The sequence below is a fragment of the Ursus maritimus genome, unplaced genomic scaffold (assembly GCF_017311325.1).
Source record: "Ursus maritimus isolate PB19 unplaced genomic scaffold, ASM1731132v1 scaffold_15, whole genome shotgun sequence".
NCBI lineage: Eukaryota > Metazoa > Chordata > Mammalia > Carnivora > Ursidae > Ursus > Ursus maritimus.
Genome location: NW_024423897.1, coordinates 4,506,363 through 4,531,075, shown reverse-complemented (window position 1 = coordinate 4,531,075; position 24,713 = coordinate 4,506,363).

Sequence of the window (24,713 nt, the reverse complement as noted above, 5' to 3'; positions counted from 1 at the left end):
TACTGACTTAAATAAACAAATAAACAAAAGATGATTTTCAAAAGAGGTTTTAGGAAATGGGTAAAATGTTCCACTCTCTATATAGGGTAGAACACACACACCCTTGCTGGTTGGTTTATCAGAATCCATTCCCCATTTCCCAATATTTGTTTATGGCTCCCCCTTCCCTCTCAGGCCATGAGCTCTGGAGGAAAATCTGCTTCACATGATCCAGGCCTGGGCCATCAAAGCAGGCCTTGCCCTTGGCCACTGGACCTAGTCCAGGGATGGGCACTTGACCTAGTCTGTCTAATCAAAGTACATGTCACAAGTTTTGTGGAAAAAATAATCTTATTCTTTTCCACTGGGCTTGAATTTGAAGGGGGGTGACTCTGGAGCTGCTCAGCCATCTTGTCACCATAAGGGAAGAGCCTGGAACTCCTGGGGACACCATGTAGAACCTGTGAGTAAACCTGCTGTGTAGACTTGTCATGTTGTCTGGATGCCTGTTGACTTCCGGACACCCTTGCTATGGACAGTATGTGTTTTTTTCCCACACCACCAAAGAATTAATTCAATTCTGACATTCTCTACCTGGAAATAGCATCCAAAGCCACAGGTTAAAAGCTCAGTCCCCCAACATCACCCCCTACTCACATACACACACACACACACACACACACACACACACACACACTTCAGATGCCAATTTTAAGTACAGGTGGTCACCAGCGCTTCTGACTAAGCAGCTATGGATTAGAGGTTCCCACAACTCCCTCCTTGGCTTCGATTCATTTGCTAGAGTGGCACACAGAACTCAGAAACATTCTTCTTACTAGAATACCCATCTATTATAAAAGGCTAGATATAACTCAGGAACAGCCGGATGGAAGAGACTCACAGGGCAAGGGATGTGGGAAGGGTGCAGAGCTGCCATGTCGTCTCTGTGACTGCCACTCTTCTGGAATCCCCACATCTTCACCAAGTGGGAAGCTCTCTGAACCCCATCCTTTTGTGTTTTTGTTCAGGCTTCCTTACATACACAGGTTGGATGAAATCATTGGCCATTGGTGACTGAACTTCAATCTCCAGCCCCCTCCCTTCCTCTGAGTTCAGGAGAGGGTAGGACTGAAATTTCCAACCCTCGAATCCCATGGTTGATTCCTCTGGTGACCCGCCCCAATCTTTAGATGACCTAGGAACATTCCAAAAGTCTTCTCATTCACATAACAAAAGACACCTTTACTGCTCTTATCACTTAGGAAACTCCAAGGGTTTTAGGAGCTCTGTGCCAGAAACAGAGAGCAAGACCAAATATACCTTTCTTCTTAAAAATCATAATATAGTTATAACTCTTGGGCCTTATGAATCCCTCTTCCCTCAGGTAGAATTCAGAAAACTTGCTTCTCTAGCTCCTATGCACCCAGTCGCAGGCCTGACTCCAGGCGCCCCCGGTAAGACATATTCACGCAGACTTTGAATATAAAGTAACCAGCGTGGGCATTGCTCAAAACACATGCTGTGGGTGAAGGCAGCCAGCGAGACATCTGGCTGCAAGGGTGGGAGTGACTGAAAAGTCAACTCACGGGCCCCGGAAGAGCACCGGAGCCGATCCCGACGAAGCACTAGCTGCACGGAGCTGTGTCCCTGACGGCCAGGCGAGCCGCAGCATTGACTGCTTGGTTGTAGCAGTGGCAGTGGTGTTCTCATCATATTGGTTCCCAAGAACTTTTAGGGACATTATTTCCGGAAACTTAACCTTGGCCCTGATTCTTCAGCCCTTGCAACAAATCTACATTACCCCAAATTCTTGAATTAATCTCCTTCTCTGCTTGGTAAGCCAGAGTCAACTTCTGTTGCTCACAACTAAAAGTTCTCCCTGATTCAAAAAAGAAAAAGAAAAAATGGTATCAGGAGTGGGGTAATGAAAGTAACAGAACCTAAAACATGGGGCGGGAGGACTTCATCGTTACTGGCTGAAGCAGTTGAGCCTTTTTATGTGGTGGCAAGAAGTTGGTCAAATTGTTGCCTGCTCTATCTTAAGACTTCATGCCAATTGAGATTAAAGAGCCAGAAGAAATGGTTGGAAAATTCCAGAATATTAGTCCATGCTGGCTACTTCTTGCCACTTTTAATAAAGTCCTCCAGGAGAGAGATGATTTCAGATAAGAGCTAGCCAGTCTGCAAGCCACTGGAAAGGATACAGCTTTGCTAAGAGACGCACCGTCTGACTGTAGCCTATAATCTAAATTGACTGAGAAATCCATAAGTCGAAGGCTTACAAGTTGGAAAAGCCCACGTAACAGTAATGAAACTACAGTGCTAACAAGAAAGGAGATGGGTGCCTCAGGCCCTTGTCTAAAATCTTCCCCTAAGAGCTCTCTGCCAAATAAAGGAGGAGCACCCAAAAAAGATCAAATTAAAGGAGGTATCTCTCCACTCAAGTTCACTATGTTAAACGGCCCCAAAGAATCGGTCACTAAACCAAGGACTAGAGGGTTGGGCAGAGCACAGAGAGTAGGTAAAAGATGAGACCCTTTAGGCTTACATGCTCCATCTAGATGAAATTGTTTGCTGTGGTTACGTACACATGGGAGTCTCTGAAAGCAAAGACTGGATCCCTATTACATTTTTGAGGGATATATATTTCCAAAACAATCTGAGCCTGATCTATGCTAGGCCATTAATCCCTACAAATAATCTTTGGGGGTCAAACTCTCACCAAGAAGAATGGGCTACTAAAGCTGTGCAGCCCCCAGAAAAGACACCCACCCCAACATCTGTCTCAGACGTAGCTAAGATAACGGACAGACAATAGCATCTCACATCTGGACCTAATGGGTGGCCTGTACTTCAGCACTCAGAGATTGCAGAGCTCAAGACAGATGTAGGCATTGACTCCGGGCTTTGGACCATACACAGAGTACATGGATAGAAAGAAAGCAGGTGTGGGTGTTGAGTGACTAAAAGATTGAACTATGGCACATGTGTTTAAGTGGCCACCCAACAGCTCTTCACAATTCTCTTCTTCCTTGTTTTCCTCTACTAAAAAGCTAACGACTAGTCACCTTCCCAGACTCCTTTGCAGCTAAGGGTGGCCATGCAGCCCAGTTCTGGCCAATTCAATGGAAGGGAAATCGTTGGGTAGGGCTCACAGTAATGGTTTTAAAAAGAGATAGGCTCAACTGACATAAGCAAGGCAATTAAACTTTTTCTTTAGAAAATACCCAAAATACTATATACAAGGAGGCCTGGCCAGCTCAGTCAGTACAGTATGTGACTCATGAGCTCAGGGTCATGAGTTCAAGCCAAACACTGGGTGTAGAGAAAGAAAAGAAAAGAAAAGAAAAGAAAAGAAAAGAAAAGAAAAGAAGAGAAGAGAAGAGAAGAGAAGAGAAGAGAAGAGAAGAGAAGAGAAGAGAAAAGAAAAAAAGAGAGAAAAGAAAAAAAGAAAGAAAAGAAGAAAAGAAAAGAAAAAAGAAAAGAAAAGAAAAGAAAAGAAAAGAAAAGAAAGAAGGGAAGGAAGGAAGGAAGGAAGGAAGGAAGAAAGAAAGAAAGAAAGAAAGAAAGAAAGAAAGAAAGAAAGAAAGAAAGAAAGAGGAGAAAGAGAGAGAGAGAGGGAAGGAGGGAGGCAGGAAGGAAGAAAGGAAGAAAGAAAAGGACCTTCAGGGCCCCTGGCTGGCTCAGTCAGTAGAGCATGCAACTCTTAATCTCAGGGTCATGAGTTTAAGCCCACACTGGACATGGAGCCCACTTAAAAAAAAAAAAACAACAAAACTACATCCAAAGCTGAGGTCTCCTTTGACCACCCCTCAAGTCTAGCCTCTTATCCTCCCTTCCTCTCCCGTTATCAGTTTGGCATGCATCCTTCCAAACCATTCCCAGGCATTTGAATATATTTGTATTTGCGTATTTACGATATATGTATTTGTATGTGCCTATATATATGTATACGTGTATATATAATATGTAATACAATATATACAGCTATACTGTAAATGTATAATGTACAATATTACAAATGATCTATGATACAGTTGGAAATTACATATATGGTATCATACTGAGGGTATCATTCTGCAACTTGTTTTTCTCATTCAACAGTATGTTTTAGAGACATTTCTATGCCACAACTTTAAGGTCTACTTCATTCTATTTATCTGCTTCATAGTTTTCCATAGTATGGATGCCCTACAATTTATTTAGCCATTTCTTTACTGATAGACATTTAGTTCATTTCCAATTTCATGATTTACTTCTTACTCTTAGAAATAACACTGGAATGAAAATTCCTGTCCCCAACTCTTCATGCATGTGTGCAAGTATTTCTCTGGGGTAGATACTTAGAAGTGGAATTGCTAGGTCATAAGCTATGCACATTTTTTATTTTTATGTCCTTTTAAAATTTTAATAGATCCTGCCAAATTTCCCTCCAAAGTGGCAGTACAAATTTATGGTCTCTCAGCAGTGCATGAGAATTCCCCACACTCTAACCAACCTAAACCCCCCCCCCCCCCCCCCCCCCGCAATCTGATGGGTAAGAAATGGCTTCTGGTTGCGTTCACTTGCAATTTTCTGAGGAGTTGTGAGTTCAGCTTTGTCTGTCCAGTTCCTGTCTCCACAGGGCTTCTTTGGCTCCAGCAGCTCCGTGGGGTCAGTCAAGGATCTGCATCATGGAAAGAGACCGTCTCTGAAGTGGGAACCACCAGAGTCAGGCCCTACTGTCTTTGCTGCAGTAGTAATTCAGGGAAATTAACGGTCCTTCCTGGTTCCAAGAGCCATGTGGGGATTAACTGAGACAATGCACAGACAGGGTTTAGCTCAGTGCCTGCACATGCACCTACCCCACAGATACCAGCTATCCTCACCAGCCCCAGTACTGTTCCTGTGATCACCGTCTCTTCTTTTCTGTTGTGTGACGGGCAGCTGCTGACACGGCCTCCAGTGATCCCTGCCTCCCGGTATTCACACCCTTGTATCCTCTCCTTCCCTCACGTGTGGGCTGGACCTCCTAACTTGCTTCGAATGAATAGAGCACAGCAAAAATGACGGCATCATTTCACTTTCATGAATAGACTAGAAAGGATCGTGGCTCCCATCTTATCGACATACTCCTATTGCCTTCGCTGCACACTTGGATGAAGCAAGCAGCCTTGCTGGAGAGGCCCACTTGGCAAGGAACTCCGGCCATTAGCCAGGGAGAAACTGAGGCCCACGACAGCCCATGGGGAGCTGAAACCTGCCACAACCATGTGAGTGGGTGTGGAAGCATATCTTTCCCCAGTCAGCCCTTCTGATGACAACAGCCCTATCTGATACCTTGTCTCTAATCCACGACAGGCCCTGAGCCAGAGGACCCAGCCAGGCCACTGCCAGGTTGCTGGTCTACAGAAACTGCAAGATAGTAAATGTCATTATTTCAAGACACTAGGTTTCGGGATAATCTGTTACACGGCAACAGGTAACTAATACGTCATATTCATTCCCGGAGGAAACAGGTTCCCCCAGCCACCTTTCTTGATTAGTAACCTGAAACAGAGAATCTCCCCTAACACATGGCAGTCATATGTATTTGACTAAAAAGAACCCATTGAACAGTTGAAACCAGAAGATGCTGTTTTATTTCACACACACACACACACACACACACACACACACACACACACACAAACTTCTGTGTATTTTCAGAGCCCTTAGTTTGATTGGCCACCCCGTGCCTACCAAGGTGGGAGGTGATGTCCTGGGACAGAAGGAGCAAAGGCTGGACAGGCAGATGGAGCTGGCTTTCAGGTTCATGCTGCTACTTCCTAGCGGGACCACCTCGGGCTTGTCACTTCTCTTCTCTGAGCCACCGTTTCCCCAACCTTCAAAAGAGGCTTACTAAAGAAAACGACCTCACTGAGCTCACATGGTTTTCTTGTGGGGATTCAGAGATACGACACAGCCAAACACCCAACATGTAGCAGGCATGAAAATATCACTTCTTCTTCCAAGATTTTTGACCTTGACATTTCCGTCCCTTCACAACCAGAGGAAAAAACTGAAAAATACACCACTGAGAAGGCAAAGGAGAAATAGCAGCTCTGTTGAGCTCGTATGAGAAGAGAAGAGGGACGCCTGGGAGGCTCAGTGGGTTAAGTGTCCAATGGTTTCGGCTCAGGTCATGATCTCAGGGTCGTGAGATCCAGCCCCACATAGGGCTCTGCGCTCAGCATGGAGTCTGCTTGAAGACTCTCTCTCCCTCTGCCCCTCCCCCCTGCACACAGAGTCTCACTCTCTCTCTTTCTCTCATAAATAAATACCTAAATAAATAAATAAATAAATAAATAAATAAATAAAATCTTTAAAAAAGAGAGAGAGAGGAGAGAAGAAAGGCCCAGGCTTTTCCTCACAAGATTAAGAATAAAAATGGATGCGGCGTGGGAATGCACTCGGGAATGGACGACACTGTAAAGGAATGTTATCAAAACTGCTGTATTCATGTGCACTCTCTTCGGCCTTGCAAAGGAAGAAAAAAAGAAGGAGGTTTTGGAGTATTCCCTAGAAGGGTGTGAGCTGGTTTTCTTTTAACATCTCAGTTAATCTTCTCAATCACCTTCTAAGTTATTAGGGGCTGAAAAGTAAAGGTCTGCTGGCTTTGAAGAGAACTTATTATCTGGGGCACTTTTCCTTCTTTTTTCCAAAAGAAATACTCTAAAACCAAAAACCTGCACCTGTTTCCCTTGAATTAAGGGCCTCCAAAATGATGTTTTCAATTAATAGATGCCTTTCTTTCTAAACTTGATCTCAGGTCAAAGCTGTATAGCTAAAATATTTATCTTCTCTAACTGCCCTCCCCCAACCAAAAGGTAAGAAAGAGAAACATCCACTGTTTCTTACCTTTTGCTAAACTATTCACTTGTGAAAATTCAAGCTTTTCCTTCAGTGGAAGCACAAATCCTTTGACATGAGAGTGAGAAACAGCCGTGGGCCAATTCTGGCTCTGGCCCAGTCTGAGGACAGCTACAGGTGGCAAGGGTTTTAGCCAAAGCCCGCTTCTGCCTGTGTTCCTCCCCGTCCAGAGGACCGGGCCCTGTCTAGACAGTCAGCCCCATCGATTACTTCCACTTCAGCTCAGCTCCTCCCTTCACCTGCTCTTGAGTGATGAGGGCACATTGGTAAAGACTTTAGATCATTCCAAAAAGATCCTTGAGTTCTCTGCCTCCAAGATGGCCCGGTGCAGGAAGGGTGGGGAAGGGGCATCTCCAGTGTTATGAAAGTGGGCACAGAAAAGCAATGACCATAGGAGTCATTCCTACCATCCGGGCCCTCTGTGGACGAAGGCACCTTTGAAAACAGGTCAGGCACGTGACTTTTTTTGTAAAGGCAGTTTTTGAGGAATTGCCGTCCATATTTGTTTTTTTCAACCATTCTGCATCCAACAATACAATCAATCCAGTCCTTCAAGATTGGCATTCTTACCACAGAAGTGGAAGAGACAGATGCCCCCTTCCACCACCCTAAAACAGAGCCTGGCCCTTTGGGGAGGCAGGCCAGAGTTAGCGAATAAAAATACAGGATGCTGGGGCGCCTGGGTGGTGCAGTCTGGTAAGCATCCGGCTCTTGATTTCGGCTCAGGTCATGATCTCAGGGTTGTGGGATCCTGCCCCCCATCTGGCTCCATGCTAAGGGCATAATCTGCTTGAGTTTCTCTCTCCCTTTGCCCCACCCCCCATGCTCTCATTCTCTCTCTCTCTCTCTCTCTCTCTCTCTCAAATTAAAAACAACAATAATAACAACAACAGGATGGCCAGTTAAATTTGAATTTCAGATAAACAACCACTTTATCTACTAAGAAAAGTCTTTTATTATCTGCCATTCAAATGTACCTGGTCATCCTGTGTTTTTTTTTTCCCCAACCCTGTCTATGGGGACTTTGTCTCTGGAAGGAGTGACCCAAAGGCACAGAGTGAGAGATGGCTCGGAGAGGCTTCAGTGGGGTTCAGTCCAGGGGGCATCCAAGCCCCGCGGCTGGTAGTACCACTGGTGAGAGCCGGGGTCCATGGCGATGGTTCCAGTGGCATTGTGGGAAAGGGACCATCTCTGGGCCGGGTCTTCTCCATGCCTCAGTCTCCTCCCTCCTGCTAAGGCTCATCCTGACACTTTCCTCTCGATTCCCAGAGCTGTCTGAGAACCATCTAAGCAATTCCTTCCTGATGCATTTTTAATGGAAGTTTTCCCCAATTAAACAAATAAATAAGATGCACATGAGCATTTGAGCTCTCGGTCCTAGTCGGGGGCAGTTCAGGTCCAGGGGCAGGGGCTAGAGCACCCCCCAACCCCCACCCCCCAGGAAGGGCCAGCCCTGTTCCTGTGGTGGGCGGATACCCCGGAGGCACCCTGCTCGCCCTCAATGGAAGAACTTGGCCACACTGCTGCGATGCTTCTGGTTGGGCCCGGCCACCTTCTTCTCTGCCGTTTGTGGGTTCCCCAGGAAAGGGGCCATTTATTACTGGGTAGATTTTAGGGCAATCGGGCACTGCTGTTCCCACACTGGCTGCTGTTTAATTCACCTCTGAAGGCCGGTGCTGGTGGGGGCAGGGCTGGTTTCTGTGTTCCATCCTCCACCAGTAAAGAGCCCCTGGGGTCCTCTTTCAGCTGAGAGCTGGCTGATCAAGCCATTTGCTAAAGAATTCAGCGGGCACAGAGCCATGGTTGGGCACTTGCCCTCGCAGCTCATTGCTGGGCTCATCGCTGGAGGCCCACTGCAGCCCACTGGGGACCTGCCCTTCCCCCACTGACTCTGTCCCCCCACTTCCGCCCTTCCCTCCATGCAACTCCCTGTTTAAATCCGAGGGGTTTGGAGCTGTACACATTCAGGTATGAACACTGGCTGTACCCCGCCTTGGCAGTGGGAGCTCAGTCACTGTCCCTCTCCAAGCCTCAGCTTTCTCATCGGTAAGAAAGGGGTAATCAATCAATCTAGCCTGGGGATGTGGTAAGGGTGCAGTGAAAGGAGGCCGTGAGGTGCTTAAACAGTCCCCAGGACACCCCCGTGCCTCTGCTCGTGCCCTCACTTGCAGAATGGCAGGCAGTTTGCTAAGTGTGCCAGCTGTGGTATTTTGTCCTCCCCACCCGCACCACATGCCCACAGCCAGCCCCTGTAGGATGCCACACAACAGTCCCAGCCCATGCCAGATGACCAGGAATCGTATTAACAGTAATAACTGCTCGCATTTTTCTACTGTCCTTATGTCTCAGGAAAAGCAAATAAAAATAAAATGACAAAAAACCCAGCCCTTATGAAGTTTGCCTGCTTTATCTCCCTCAATTCTCACAGTCACCCCACGAGGTAAGTACTATTGCTGTGTCCACTCTACAGATCAGGAAAGTGAGGCTCAGAGAGGGTAAGTGACTTGCCCAAGGTCACTCGGCTTAATAAGGAAATACACTGGGATTTACAGCTGGACTCCAGAGCCTGTCCCTTTATTACTACTTGGTTTCACTTAAGCTTCATGCAAAGGCTGTGAGGTGGAGACGATCTGGTACCATTTGTCAGGGTGAGGATAAAAGGGACTGTGCCAAAGTCACTCAGCACAAGTCACCAGGTTGGTCAGGCCCAGAGCTCCAAGTGAACACTGGTGGGTCTGAATCCAAAGGCTGCAGGACCCTCACCTCACCACCAGAAGGACCACCTCTGAGCATCCCAGAAGGAAGCCAAGGCCTGGTACACAGGAAGCCCCTCAAAATCCCTCTTTTGTTGAAAGACTCAGCTGCAATGACCGTGGTAGAGATCAAAGCCATGGAAGAGTCAGGCCACCTACTGCACGATGGAAAGGAACTAGATGCAGAACTCCCTCGTCACCCCGCTTGTACTGCTTTCTCTTCATGTTGGCGTGGCTGAGGGGGACCGCCTCAGCCACGGCCTCTCCCTGCTCAGCACCCCACAGGAGGTCTCCAGAAGCCATGCCCAGCTCAGTGCTTGTGGGGCGACTCCTGCCAACCGGCTTGAGCCAAGCTGCTCCTCCTCTGAATTCCGTCGGAGCATCTCTCGGGGAGACGGCACCTGTGAAGAGTCATCTCGAGCTCATTCTTCACAGCCCCATCCAAGGCTTCTCAGAACGATTTCTTCCCTACTTGAAAGCCTTTTTAACCCCAAACTACGTTTGTGTTTCTACCTGCCAGCTCCCGAGCCTACCTTACACATTAGAAATGGTGGTGGGGAAGGTTTCTTCAGCTCTGTCCCACATGGCTTCAGAGCTATGGCGGGAATTCCTGCCTAAGTGGGAAGAGGCTGGTGCCAACTCAGCTGATACTTTTCTGTATTTGCTACTTCTGCCTATCGGAATTAGACAGACCGGGGTGCAAATACAGGCACTATCTTGCAAGCTGAAATTTAACTAGACATAGACTGTCTTACTAACTGGTTCCCCTGTATATTCCTCAAGAATTTGAGATGTAATAACAGAAAGCCAATTCCGCTAGGTTAAGAGAAAGGGGAGAATAATGCTTAGGTATTTATTGGCTCATGAAATGTGGAGTCCAGGATAGTATTAGTTCAGCTTTAGGCACAGCTGGATCCGGGAGCTCAAACAAGGTCAGGACTCAGTCTCTCACTCTACCTTTGTGTGGTTTTTATTCTGTGTTGACTTCTGTTATGAGCTCAATTGTGTCTCCTCAAAATTCATATATTTTTTTAAGATTTATGTATTTATTTTAGGGAGAGGGAGAGAATCTCAAGCAGACTCCCCGCTAAGCACAGAGCCTGACTTGGGGCTTGATCCCAGAACCCTGAGATCATGACCTGAGCCAAAATCAAGAGTTGGACGCTCAACCAACTGAGCCACCCAGGAACCCCAAATTCATATGTTAAAGTCCTAACCCCCCTGCATACCTTAAGGTGACTTTATTTTACGACAGGCTCTTCAAAGAGATAATTAAGGTAAAATGAGGTCACATGGGTGGGCCCTAGTCCACTATGACTGGTTTCCTTATATGAAAAGGAGATTAGAACACTGACAAACACAGAGGGAAGACCATGAGATGATGCCAGAAGATAGCCGTGTACAAGCCAAGGAGAAAGGCCTCAGAAGAAACCCACCTTATGGACACCCTGATCTTGGACTTCCAACCACCAGCACTGTGAAAAAATAAATATGTGCTCTTGAAGCTGCCCAGGCTGTGCTGAGGTATGGCAGCCCTAACAAACGAATACAGTTTTGTTCTCAAGTCGTGTCATCCTACTGTCTTCTAGTGACAGTGTGGCCCCCGCAGTTTCAGGCTAATGTCCCCAGCTCAGCAACCTCAGTGGAAAGAGTCTCTTTTCCTTACCAGGCTTAACAAAAATTCCAGAATTGAGTCTCATTGGCCTGACTTGGGTCACATGCACACTCCTGAGCCAATCCCTGTGACCAGGGGGAATGGAAGAAGCTGATTGGCCAGACCTGAGTCATGAGCCCACCCCTCAAGTCTAGCTGGAGTCATCCAAACCACACGGCCTGAGAGCAAGAGTGGGAAGGGATGGAAATTCCCTAGGGAAGACTGGGCCAAAAGGGAGAGTGGGTGCCAAAAGGCTGAAACTGCCCTGCTCTAATCTACCCTCACCCCCAATCCGTCCTCCACTGAGCTGCTCAAGAGCTCTTTCTTCATTTAAAATCAGACCATCTCACCACCCTTCCTCCAATAAAATTGCATTATCTGGCCCCGCCTGCCTGTCTTCCATTTCCCCTCTCAGGACACTCGCACCCCTGCAGCTCTTGGCATGAGGCAGGCACTCTCAACGTTGGGGGGCTTGTGTTGCCATTCTTCTACCTCAGAAACTTCCCTAGTCCCTCCTCAAGACCCAGATTTACAAATCACTCTCTCTGGAAATCCTTCTCTTTTGAGGCCAACCCATCCCATTTACAAAGCGGAGCTAGGAAAGCATGATGGTAAAAACCCAGATAGACTGCCTGGGTGCAAATCTGTTTGCTGTGTGACCTTGGGTACATTATTCACATTTCTGTGCCTTCATCTTCTCAGGACCCAGTTCCCAGGTTTTTGATCAGATGAAGGACTTAGTCCATGAAAAGCACTTGGAACAGTGTCTGGTACATAGAGAACACCTAATAGGTACTAACTCTTACTACCCCCTGTCATCTGCACACACCCCTATTAGGGATGATCTGTGTCCCTCTGAAGGAGGGAATGCCTACTCCTCCCATTGCATCCCTGGGGCTCAGCAGGTATCCTGGTTCCCCAGCACAGAGAAGGTGCTCAGAATTTGGAAACTCTGAATGCAGTTGAGTGAGAGAGTAAGCAAATGAATGAATGAACACAGAGGAAGAGTCTGGGACAACGGATGGAACATCTTCCCTGGATCTGTGATCGGGGCAAATCTCCACCTGTCCCGCTCTGAGCCAGCCCCACCCTTTTCTCCTGAAAGCCATTTTCCTCCTACCCCTCCTCCTGCTTCATTCAGCAGAAGTTCAAGTGCAAACCACCAGGAAAACCCAAAGAACGTTCATGGGATAAATCACCCGATTACTAATCAGGTCCACCCGTCCCACCGTTAACCGCTATTTTCCCTGCGAAAAGTAAACACGCCTCCTCCCCACCGCCTGACAGCGAAGCTATTAAACCCAGGAAGGGCGTGTCTCCACAGCAGCCCAGAAAAAACTTGAAAGTGGAAAAATACGGTGGATTCGGTGATTCAGTGGTCGTTAAGATAGCCAAAATGTTTGGTTTCAGCTTTGACGGAACCCATTCCTCTCCCCTTTTTTCCCTTTGAAGATCAGAGGAAGCAGAGCCTCAAGACACCTGAGCAGGCTCGATGCCTTCGCGCTCCCAGGTGAGCTTGCCAAGCCCTGGAGTTCTTTCCCATTTGTCCCCTACCCGAAGGACTGGGCGTGGAGCGGCGCCGGCGTTCTGACACGGCAGGTGAGCCTGAACAGCGCCCCCTGGAGGAGGCGGGGCGGTGCTGAGAAGCCAGGGAGCACGGCCCCCAGCACTTGGGCGACACATTCGGCTCTGGCTTCTGGCAGCTAAGGCAGAAAGAGAAACACATCGGGTTGCATAGTTTTCATTTTCCGACAACAGAAAGCATGTTCAAACCTCGGCAGAGACAACATTTTTACTGGAACCAGGCTCCAGAAGGAATGCATTGGGGCACTGCGGGGATAAAGGACACTGGGTGACAGGGCGGTGATCTCTGCAACCACAGTTTCATTTGTCCCCACATGGGTTCCTTCACTCTCAGAACAAACACCTGCTCAGCCCGCAGGCTGCACCTGGCCTCCGCCGGGGCCCCGGGGCCACAGACAGGGCATGACCCGCTCCCTGCTGCCCACGGCTTCTTTTCCCTCAGTACTGAGGATACCCACTCCGCGGGTTATCACCTCCCTCTGCCATGGGGAGCAGCCACGACAGAGTGTCACTCAGCTGGATGGGACTTCCTCCCTCGCTTCCAGAATGTAATCATTTGGAGAAGAGATGGAGCCAAAAGTGGCCCCCACACCTAGGTGCCCCCTGCCCCCAACAGCCAGCCTCCCTCTTTGCCTTTGCTAATGGAACTCCCATCTTGGTGGGCTGTGCCCAGCCCTAGGGGACACATGCCCCAGTCCCCTTTATTTTATTAAATACTCACTTTCCCATCTTGTAGCTAAGGCTGATCTTGTGACCCAGTTCCGGTCAAAGAGAGGTCTGCTAAAGCCTCTGGGAAAGTTCTTTCCTCCCCATACCTGGAAAGCCCCTACTTTGTGCTTTGAACGTGATATGTGAAGACGTATGCTCTGAGCTATGTCATCTTTTCAAGACCATGAAGTGATACGGCTGGACTCTTAAAAGAAATACGTGGAGGACAGGGGAATAAAGACAGTCCTTGATGTGAACTTTGATCATCGAACCAACCTGTGACCAACGGCCGGCCTGCAGATACGTAGTAAAAGATGTCTTTACTGCTTTGCTACCATCAGAAGGTTGTCCCATTACTTGCAGCCAAGTACACCCTAATTAATACAACAGGCGTACACACAACATGAGAATACTCAGTCCTGGGGAGACCGCCCGGGTCAGGAAAAGAAAGAAAGATGCTTTGGAGTAAAATGACACTGGCTTTCATCTTGGGCTCTTGATGGACCAATGACAAGGGACTCTAGACATTCAAGTGCTGGACATACTTCCTGTCGGGCTGCCAGCCTGTCTGCCTGTCTCTCTCACTGCGCTTTTCCCAGCAGCCAGACACATGCCTAGCTCATGGTAGGCATCCGGGAAAGTTTTGTTGAACAAAGGGATAAATTCCTTTCCTTCACTCTTGTAAAATGAGGTTTCGGTGGTGTGTTGGCTTGCTAGGGCTGCCATAATAAACTACCCCAGACTGGCAGCTTAAACAACAGAAGCTTATTTTCTCACAGATGTGGAGGCTGGAAGTCCAAGGTCAAGGTGTCAACAGGTCTGGTTTCTGCTAAGGCCTTTTCCTTGGCTTGCAGATGACGTCCTGCTTCCTCTGTCTGCACGCAGTCTGCCCTCTGTGCTGATGTCCCTGGTGTGTTTCTGTGCGTTCCAATTGCCTTTTCTTATAAGGACACCAGTCATTTTAGATTAAGGTCCACCCTAATGACCCCATTTTAACTGAATTGCCTCTTTAAAGATGCTATCTCCAAATACAGTCCCATTTTGAGATACTGGGGGTTAGGGCTTCAGCATATGAATTTGGGAGGGGGGATACACAATTCACCCCGTAACAACTGGTTATTGCTAAGTTTGTCCCCACCGGTTAATTCAAATCTTTTTCCCATTCCCTGCATGTCCGTTGGTCATGTAGGCCTCACTCTTGGAATATTTAATGAAGATTATTTTGATAAATGCTTTCATAACAAACATTTGACAAACCCCAGAATGGCCGTTTTTTTTGTTTTTTTTGTTTTTTTTTTTTTGCTTTTGCTTTATCCAAAGTACTTTCCACATCTCTGATCCCATAGCCTCGTAGGTGGTGTTCTCGTTTTGCACATAAGAAAATCAATGCTTAGAGAGGTCAGCTGACCTTCCCAAGGTCATTTGCAAATAGCTGGATCAAGGACAGGAGGCCAGGTCTGTCTGATGCTGAAGCCTGGCCTCTCCTCACTCTGATGTGAGTGTGCCTTGGGGAGCGGGGGTGAGGGGGTGGATTCTTTAGGTGCTGTGGATGAAGGCAGGGACCCCAGGCCTCTTCTTCAAGGAAGCTCCTCTCTGTGACAGTCTGGCTGTCTCCCACCCACCCGGGCTTTCACTCCAAGCTCCAGTCATACACCACTTCCTGACACACACGCCCTTTCTCATTTTGCCGGGCTGTGCCTCTGCTGAGCATGGCCTTCCCTACTCTTCCCACCCTCCTCTTCCTCCTCCTGATTTCCCCAGAAATGCCCATGCTCCTTTCCCCGTAATCTCCATGCACCACCCTGACCTCCATGAGTTAAAATTGTCCAGCCCAGGCTGGCCTCCTCCTCGGGCCAAGAGCATTTCCTGTTGCTTCTGTATCCTCAGCACCGAGCAGCAGGCAGCACGGGGCTTAGCAGAGCACCGCCACTCAGCGAATATGGCTCTGAACTGACGTGAAGCTTGTGGAGAGAGATGGCATCCCTGCTCCCGTACGGAGAGAGTGTTCGGGAAGAACACGTTTTCAGAGATTGAGGGAAGGGAGAGGAAGTGAGGGGACTTGGGCAGAGGCTGGGGGGAGGGGCCATTGGGCGTGAAGAAGGGGTGGAGGGGTCACAGGTCTCCACGAGGGAGAGATTCAGCTTGTGCACAGAACCTCCCCACCCTAGAAAAACAGGAAGTTGGCTTTACCTCCTGTCTTTGAGCCAAAAGGAGAGGGAGTCCACACCTGGGCATCCCATTCGCAACTTCCGTGCCCAAGGAAGGGGGAAAATCCGATTTTCCTGCCAAGGAGAAGGCCTAGCTAGCTTTTGGTAGAGAAATAATGACATCCAGTGGACATCCGTGTCATCCTCAGACTCAGACAATGGCTTCCCGGGTCAAGAGACCTTCCAGAGCTGGGGCAACAAGAAGGAGTGAATCCAGCACTGGAAAGCGGAGCCTGAATGCAGATTCTGCCTCTTAGATGTGTGACCTTGGCTAAGTCACTTCTCCTCCCCGGGCCTCTGTTTCTTCCATGGAAATGGACGGACTCCGAAAGCACTTTTTATGAACTGTTGAGCAGACACGGCTTCTCCTATTATCAGAACTTGGGTTTCTTGTTAACAGTCACTTCGAGGCAGTGCTATGAAGTAAAAGCAGGGCAAGCCTGGGAATCGGACGGCCGTGGGTTCAAATGCTGAATCCCCCATTGCATGACCTGAAGCAATTAACCATCTCCCTAAGCACTTGGTTCCGCAAAATGGGTTCATGACTGCTTCTAATCCTCAAGGGTTGTTGCCAGTATGAGACCCCATTGTGGGTGCACAGGCAGCAGCATTCCTGGAGTATGGAAAGTGACGTGTCCCTACCCCAGGGGCACCATGGGGTGGGCTAGGCAGAAGCAGCACTGTCTCTCAGCACCTGAAAAAATAGGAGAGCTTCGAGTCCCTGCATTTCCTGCATGGCTCCAGCCAGTGTTCCAGCTACCTTCAGGGGCCAGAGGTCTCCGGGATCTCACAGGGCTCCAGGGCCAGCACAAGCCAGAGGTCAAGGCCACCAATTTGATAGAACAGTCCCCCAGGCTGAGGGGGCCAGGCTGGAGAGAAGTGGATGCCAGGGGAGAGGCAGACTTCTAAGAGGAGACAGGAACCTGGGGAGGAGGGACAGTCCAACTTGACTGTGACTGAATAGTAAACCCAATCAACAGAGCTGAAATCCTTGAACTGGAGGGAGACAAGCCAGAGAACGACCAGATGAAACAGGCTGCCACGAGGCACGCAAGGAGCTCTGGGAGCCGGGGAACCCGTTATCAGCCTGCCTTCCAGAAACAAAGTGATATTTTTGCATGCCTGCATTTGTGACTAAGAAAGTAACACTCTTGATGTCGGCAAAGCGTAGGGACATAGTTGGTGCTCAAGAGAGGTGGCCTGGCTTTCGGATTCTTGTTCCCATTTGTGCAGAAGCTGGCTGGCACCACAGGTCTGTGTGTGAGGCTGTGCTGAGCACCCGTCCTGTGCACCTTGATGTCCTGGAGGAAGGGAAATGGGTGTGTGATCCTGACCCCTCAGAGGTTAGCCCCAGCCTGGGCAGGAGAAAGGCCTGGGTACTCACCATAGTACTGCACCCTCTCATCCCCCAACAAACCCGCGGGGGAGCATTTCCCCCCACCCATCCGCCTCATAAACCAGGAAGCAGGAACCCTGTGAGGGCGGGTGATGCTCCCCAAGTCACGCAGGTAGAAGCTGAAGAGCTGGGGTTTAAACCTGGCCTCTGGTCACCGCCTCACAAAACGGACTCCGGATGGTGTTTGCTGAGGCCTCACGCCAAAGCTCCACGCTCTGTGCTCTGCTGCACTGTCTCACGTATTCCTTACAAAAGCCCTAGAACCTTCTCCTCCCTCTCTCCACCTCCCCTCCTATTTTGCAGATAAGGAAACTGAGGCTCATGGAAGTGACATGACTCACATAAGATCACACAGCTGGTCAGCGTGGGGGCCAGCACTGAGTCTGTGCAGAGGCCAACATCCGCACGCCGACCCACTGTGATTCCAGGTGAGGCGGCCATGCTGTACCAGAAGCCAGGGAGCATCTTGACAGGTTACGGTGTCCACGCTCCAGAAGGTCCGTCAGGCCTCCCCCGCGCCTGTCCGATGCTGTCATCATCACCTGCCTGCCTGCCATGTGGCATATCCTTATGCTGTAAACAACATAAAATATTCCGTTCCTCTTCCCTTCTCAACTAGCTCTGTGACATCGGGCAAGTGTCTTTACTTCTCTGAGCCTCCGTGTTCTCATGCACGACATGGGGCCTGGAAACCCCCTTTCCCAAAGCATCGTGAGTTGTTTTCATCCCGAATGCTGCCTCTCGTCCTCGAACACACCTGCGAGGTGCCCTCCACCCCCGCAGCCTGGATCCCAGCCACCAGCCCTCCTGTCCCGGCTCTCAACTCGGGCCCCGGCAACAGGGCAGAACATCTGCCCGAGAACGCCGTGGAAGTCTTCCCCTGAGCCGGGGTCCTGCCAGCAAAGAGTTTAAACAAACAGAGCTGCGCAGAAATGAAATGGTCCGTCGGTTGTAGAAGGCGGCCTCACGCTCGCGCTCGGGTTTCATGATAATCCGAGGGAGAGTTCTCCTGAGGAGGGTTAGGGAGAAAATGGTAGGGCGCTCTGAGGGCAGCAAGAAAAAACAGTCATGCACCCAAGGCAAGCACCGCCAAGAAAGTGGCCCCAGAGGGTCAATAAACAGGAGATGGTGGGGGGTGGGGGTGGGCAGTGGTTGGGGCACCGGAGGGAAGATGGGGCTCTCTCCAAGGGCTCCAGGCCTAAGTCAGGCCTTCGCCAGCGAGAGACGTTTCCACCAGATCTGCGGAGGACCACCAGCAAGCCCGATCCGCTGTGGTCGGCTTCGGGGAGGTGGGCCGCAAGCTCAAGTGGTCTCTGAGGCTGTGCGGGGAAAGCGGGCGGCGCGTGAAGCACACGACGGGACACACACGGGACGAGCCTCGACAGATGACGTCAGCCTCGGTGTTGGGAAGGCCAGAGGGAGTGATGGGGCCCTGGCCCTGGGGCCAGCTGGGACTGAGCTGTTAGCTCCGCCCACTCTCTGCCCCGCAGGAACGCAGGCCCGGGTTGCCAATCTTTTGCTTTTCCTTCAAGAGAAGTAGGAAAGAATGGATTTTGCTTTTTAATGTACAGGTTCCCAATTTTTAAACATTGGCAACTAATTCAAAAAAAAATTTTTTTTTAAGTGCTATGTGGGCCAAACAAAATATATCTGTAAGCCAAATCTGACTCACGGGCCACGGGTTTGCAATTTCTGCAGTTTTGTGTCATGGTAAAGGCAGTGGGATCCGCATGGATTCAAGCCCCAGCTCTCCCATCTACGGGCAGGGTGACCGTGGGCAAGTCACCTAGCCTCTCCAAGTGTCAGTTACTTCATCTGTAAAATGGGAATGATAGTAGCGTCAATTTCATACAACATGTGAGGAAGTTGGATGAAATTTTGTCACGGACATTCCTTGGCACGATGCCCAGCACACGGTCAGCCTTAGAGAAATGTTAGCTATTGTCAATAATGCATCCAGGCGGTGAAGGTAGAACAGCAGCAGGGGACAAAGAAGGAAGCCAGGAAAAGAGCCTACGCAGGCAAAACGGGACCAAGCCTGAAAATGCCAACCGAACATTCCCTATCTTGCTGTGTCTGGAACGGCCCTTAGGGCTTACCGTCACACACCGGCGCCACACTGACAAGAGAATTTTGAACAGGTGGACAGTGACCTGAACGTTGGTGGCCCTCCACCATCCCTCTTTCCAGCATATCACCAAAGAGACCTCATGAACCTTTCTGGATTGTTGCAGAGCAAAAGGTAGCTAGGGAGGGGGCCCTACAAGAGGCAAAATTGTGCTCCGGGTCTGGGGCTCAGCCATGGCCCAGCCGTGGGACTTGGGCTCTGTCCTTTCTTCTCCCTCGGAGTCTTCAGTTACCCATCTGTGCAATGGGATAACAATAGCTATTTCTCGAGATCCCGATTAGGATTAGGAATAAGGCACTGTAAGATCTGGTAGAGCGCTCATGTTCCACAAATGGGGGCTGCCACTACTGGTAACTGTTGTTACCATTTTCATCATTAATGGGGCAATAGAGGCACTTGCCTGACCAGCATCCATCAGCCTCTCCACAGGTAACCATCACGGTTTTTCTCTGGGGAGCCGTCCTTTCCCCATTCCCAGCTGCATGGTTCAGTTGGCGTTGACTCCACCCCGACTCCAGGGACAGGTGTGCGAGTCACCGGTAGCTAACGAGAGTAGCATAGTGTCCCGGGCCAAGGGAAATCCAGAATAGGACTTTCGTTCAAACTGTGAGGGAAAAGTTCTCCCTCTTCCACCAGCTGTGTTATAGCGAGGAGTCAGCCAGAGCCGCTAGCAGCCATCTCACCACTGCATGGGAAGAGCCTGTCTAAGAATGGAACCAATACCAAGGAAATCAGAGCCAAGAGTTGGAAATATTCTTGAGCGCCTGGATGCAGCTGTGCCTGAGGCTCACACGACACTGGACTATACCATCTCACGAACCAAAAAAATTCCTTTTTCTGCTCAGATTGAGTTTTCTGTATCTCTCAACAAGAACCACAACAGATACATGAGCCTTAAGGATGAGTTAAGAAAATGCCCCAAGAGGAGAGTTTCATTAGTTGGCAGTTCTTATAGGCTCTCTGACCATGTTCTGAGTATGACCACACTATTTTCCTTCTTCCAAGAGGTAACACACTCTGAAAGCCTTTCACAGACTTTGGTCAAGCTTTTCCTTTTTTTTTTTTTTTTTTTAAAGATTTTATTTATTTATTCGACAGAGATAGAGACAGCCAGCGAGAGACGGAACACAAGCAGGGGGAGTGGGAGAGGAAGCAGGCTCATAGCGGAGGAGCCTGATGTGGGGCTCGATCCCAGAACACCGGGATCACACCGTGAGCCAAAGGCAGACGCTTAACGACTGCGCCATCCAGGCGCCCCATGGTCAAGCTTTTCTTAAAGTGCTGTTTGTGAATCAGGGTCAGTTTCCCCCCAGAGGACATTTAGCAATGTCTGGAGACATTTTTGGTTGTCCCAGTGGGGCAAGGGGGAGGCAGCTGGTACTACTGGCATCTAGGGGGTAGAGGCCAAGGGTGCTGGCAAACATCCGACAGGGCACAAGATAGCCCCCTTCTGATCGAGAATGATCCCATCCAAACATCCACAGTGCTGCGGTTGAGAAACACGGGAGAAGTAATACACGACCCAATATTTTACTCCTACCAACTCTTCCTTTAGCCACCATAGCTTCCCTGGGGTCTTAAAGTGCTACATACTTGAAGACAAAAACCAGGCTATTAGGGAATTTTATATACTTCATGATGTTCTCTTGGGCTGGGCAATGCTGTGACTCCATCCCAATTCAAAGAAGCTGCCCAAAACATACACACAGGTTATGCATAATGCCCTCGCGGGTCTGCAGTCACTCTCCCCATCATTATAACACCCCCAGTCCATAACTAATGGACCAACAGGAAGAAAAGGCAACCTCTCTGAAGATAGATAGTCTCATCCAGTGACACATGCATGACTTCCCACAACCGGCAATAATGGATCAGATAAATAAGCAAATTACATAAATCCCACATATCCAACAAAAAGGAAAGATAGCATTCCCTTCCTATCTCAAGTAGCATTTCTCACTGTGTATCTTCTCAGAACACTAGTCCTGTGAGACACTCATAGGGGAAAAAAACGATTCCAAGATCAAATAAATGTGGGAAACATGAAAGCCTCTTTTACCTTGGTGGGTAGTAAGAGCATGCATTAGCACATTAAAGGCTCTGATAAGTCCTGCAGTTAAAAAAAACTGTTTGACTTTAACTCTGTGTCTTTCAAACTTGATCACAGAATCTTTTTTCATTTATGATACTTATTTAATATTCCATGGAACTATCATCCCAGTGGATACACATTGGGAAACATTTCAAGGGAACTACAGAGAAAATGAGATACAGGATATAAATGAGATGTAAAAGCTGATCCAATGAAATCAAGTAATGGTGGCAATAGACTAAGGCCCTTTGGCCAGAGAACTCTGCCTTACTGTCTCAATATGGCTCATCCTAATTTCATTTGAGCATCCCTACATTTTTATAGCTACTCCAACGGTCTCTGGAGGGCCAACCAAGCTAGATACTGGAATTGTAAAAAAGTCACCCTCCAGTAGACACTGCACTGATGGATGGGATTTGGAGAAACTGCAGAAGGGATGGCATTGTTCTGTGCATGCCAGCCTTCCTGGAGAGCCTTCTCATGCGATGAAGAATAGGGGCATTTGCCCCTTGAATCTTAAGACCTCCAAGTCATTTCAGGAGTATGCCATTCCTACATTATCCGTCAGTCATACTGACCCTGTCAAAGTTTATCAAAGAGGTGGGCAGGGAGTCACGAGGGGAGGGGAGGGAGCAGTGGACGGTGGTGTCAGCCACACCTAAGCACCCGCCTCAAGGAACCTTTCCACCCAAGGCCACGGCACCTCAGGCTGTGCTTAAACAAAGGATAGCCACGGATTGGACAAAAGATGAGCACCTGACTCAAGGGCAGCCCATCCATTGGCTGGTTAGTGACCTATGAGGAGGTCGGAACAAAAAGCTCCGCCCAGTAGCTTCAAGTAATTGAGAGGAGTAGGCTCTGTCACGCTGGGATTCAACTCGACTAGCCCGGAGCAAGGCCGCAAGTCGGTGGCCCAAGAAAAATGCACAAGAAACGGGAGTTGACACTAGCGCAATGGCGTGAAGATTCACGAACTGCTATGAAGGGATCAGACAGCAAAAACTCGCTCGATTCCTGACCTCCGAACGTTCACATGCAGAGCCAGGAGTCGGACTCCAGGCTGTTAACCCAGAGTCCTGGCTCCTCATCAGTGGGTCAGCACAGGGAGCCAGGGATTCTGCTGTTCCGTGAAGAGCCAGTGCTGCTGGCCTTGGCTCGACCTCGCGCAAGGAAAGGCGCGGTTTTAGAGTCCACAGTCGGGAGAACTGCCACCTCGGTCACAACAGTCGACGTCCAAATGCTGGCGGGGAAGGGCCTGGGCTTGGGTGGGAAGCCCCTCGGCCTCCGGAGGCGCCTCTGGATTCTAGGACCATTTGGACCCCACATCTTCCTTTCTCCCCAAGGGAGACTCTGCAGTCATGACACAGTATGGCTTAAGTCACACCCAGAGGTTTGACAGGGCTGACCTGGAAATCACATGGAAGGCGTTGCAAAAACACAATATAAAATCTTGTTCCTAGAATAACAATGCCACGGTCCTCCTGACTCAAGGGCTGGGTGGCTTGGAGAGTGGGGAAGGGGGTGGGTGGATGAGGTTATGGACTTGTCTGGAAAACAATATTCTGCTAACCAAGACTCGGGGCAAAGGGACCAAGGTCAATTTCACTTGCCTGAAGTTTACTCCCCGGCCAAAGGGCTCTGGAGGTGGCGGCAGCAGAACTGCACCACACGCCGCCCGGATCTCACCCCCGGCTTTAGGACCTACACGTCGGTGACCAACGTCTCAAGGCGAGCGTGAGAGCCAGCTTTTGGTGCAACCGCCAGCGGGGGGTCCAGGCGGCTGAGACCTCCTCCACAGCAACCCTGGGAATCGTTGTATGGCAGACCACCGAGCAAGACTTGGGTTTGATCCACCACGTTCACTGAGCCCCCACCTCGTGCTACACATTGTCCTCCGTGCACTTACATATATGGTCACATTTGTTCTCCCCATAACAAACAAGTCCCTTGACACATATTAAAGTTATAACACAAGGCTGCATATTAAGCCAGAATGGAGTGAACCTTGCAGGCGATTTGAAATTCAGAATTTACCATTTTCTCTTCTTTTTCCCTCTTCATTCTCTAACCCTCCTGATAGTTCTTTTAAGAGCAGAACCACTTGAAGGACTGACTGTCTGCGCTGGGACTTTTCTCTTGTCTTCCCTGACCAGCCTGGTGGTTCTCAAACTCTAAATGGGTGTGAGAATTCCTGCGCTGGGTCATGCAGCACGCACCTTGTGTGCTGAATTTCCATCTCAAGAGTTTTCAAGAGTCTCTGACTCTGTGGTTTTTCACCTGAAGTGCTCATTTTGGAATCTGAGTGCCATGAAAGGGGAGACCCTAGGGTACCTGGACAGCTCTGGAATCACATTGTGGGTCTGTTCATTCAACACACATTTACCAGTGCCTGTGATCAGGACTGGGGACACAGAGATGACCAAGGGCAGATCGTGGTATGAAGGAAATCAAAAGCCCTGTGTGAACCCAGGCTGGACTGGCTTCAGCTCACTTAATACCCCAAGCAGGTCCTGGAGGGAGGAATGATTACAAAGAAGGGCCCAGTCCTTGGTCACCTTATCAATGAAGAGCTGAGATGAGAACTGAACCCAAACCCTCTGCCCCTAAGGCAGACTCTTTGCCTTCCCCGCCCGCAGGTCCTCAGATGTACACATTAATAGCTACAACACTAAGGAGGAGAAGAGTGGTAAGGCATGAGAAGAGTTCAGGCATGGAAGATTTAGTTCCTGCTCTATGGATCAGGCAGGAGGTGACATTTGAGCTGAGCCTCGAAGACCCTGCAAAATGAGTCATTTCCCATGGGGAATATATACGCCTAGTGGCAGGAGCATCAGACCCTGGGTGTTGTCCGCCCAGCCTCCGTTCCCCTTTCTTTTTGGACCCCAGCACCCTGATCTTCCTTTGGGCTCTGCCTCCCTTCTTTTCTCAATCTGTGTGGTTTGTGTGGGATAGACCCCCAGCCCCCGGCTCCAGGGTGCCTATGTGACCCAGGCCTGGCCAATCAGAGCATCCCATTCTGCTGACCACAGTGATGGGTTTCAGAGCGGGCACATGATCCAATCTGAGCCAAGGAGTCTTAAGTCCCGGACTCTGGGCCTGCCAGGAAGAGATATACTGCTCCAGCCAAGATACTCAAGAGGATAGGATGTGCTCCTGGGGTTGCTAGCAGCCACCTGGCCACCATGTGTGGAGAGAGCGTGTCTGCAAATGAGACCATGAGACAGGAGAGCGGGACAGGGAGGTAGAGTGAGATCCAAGGGCTGATGCCATAGTTGGAGGCTCCCAGATCCACGCCTACAGCTAGCCCGTTCCCGGGCTTAT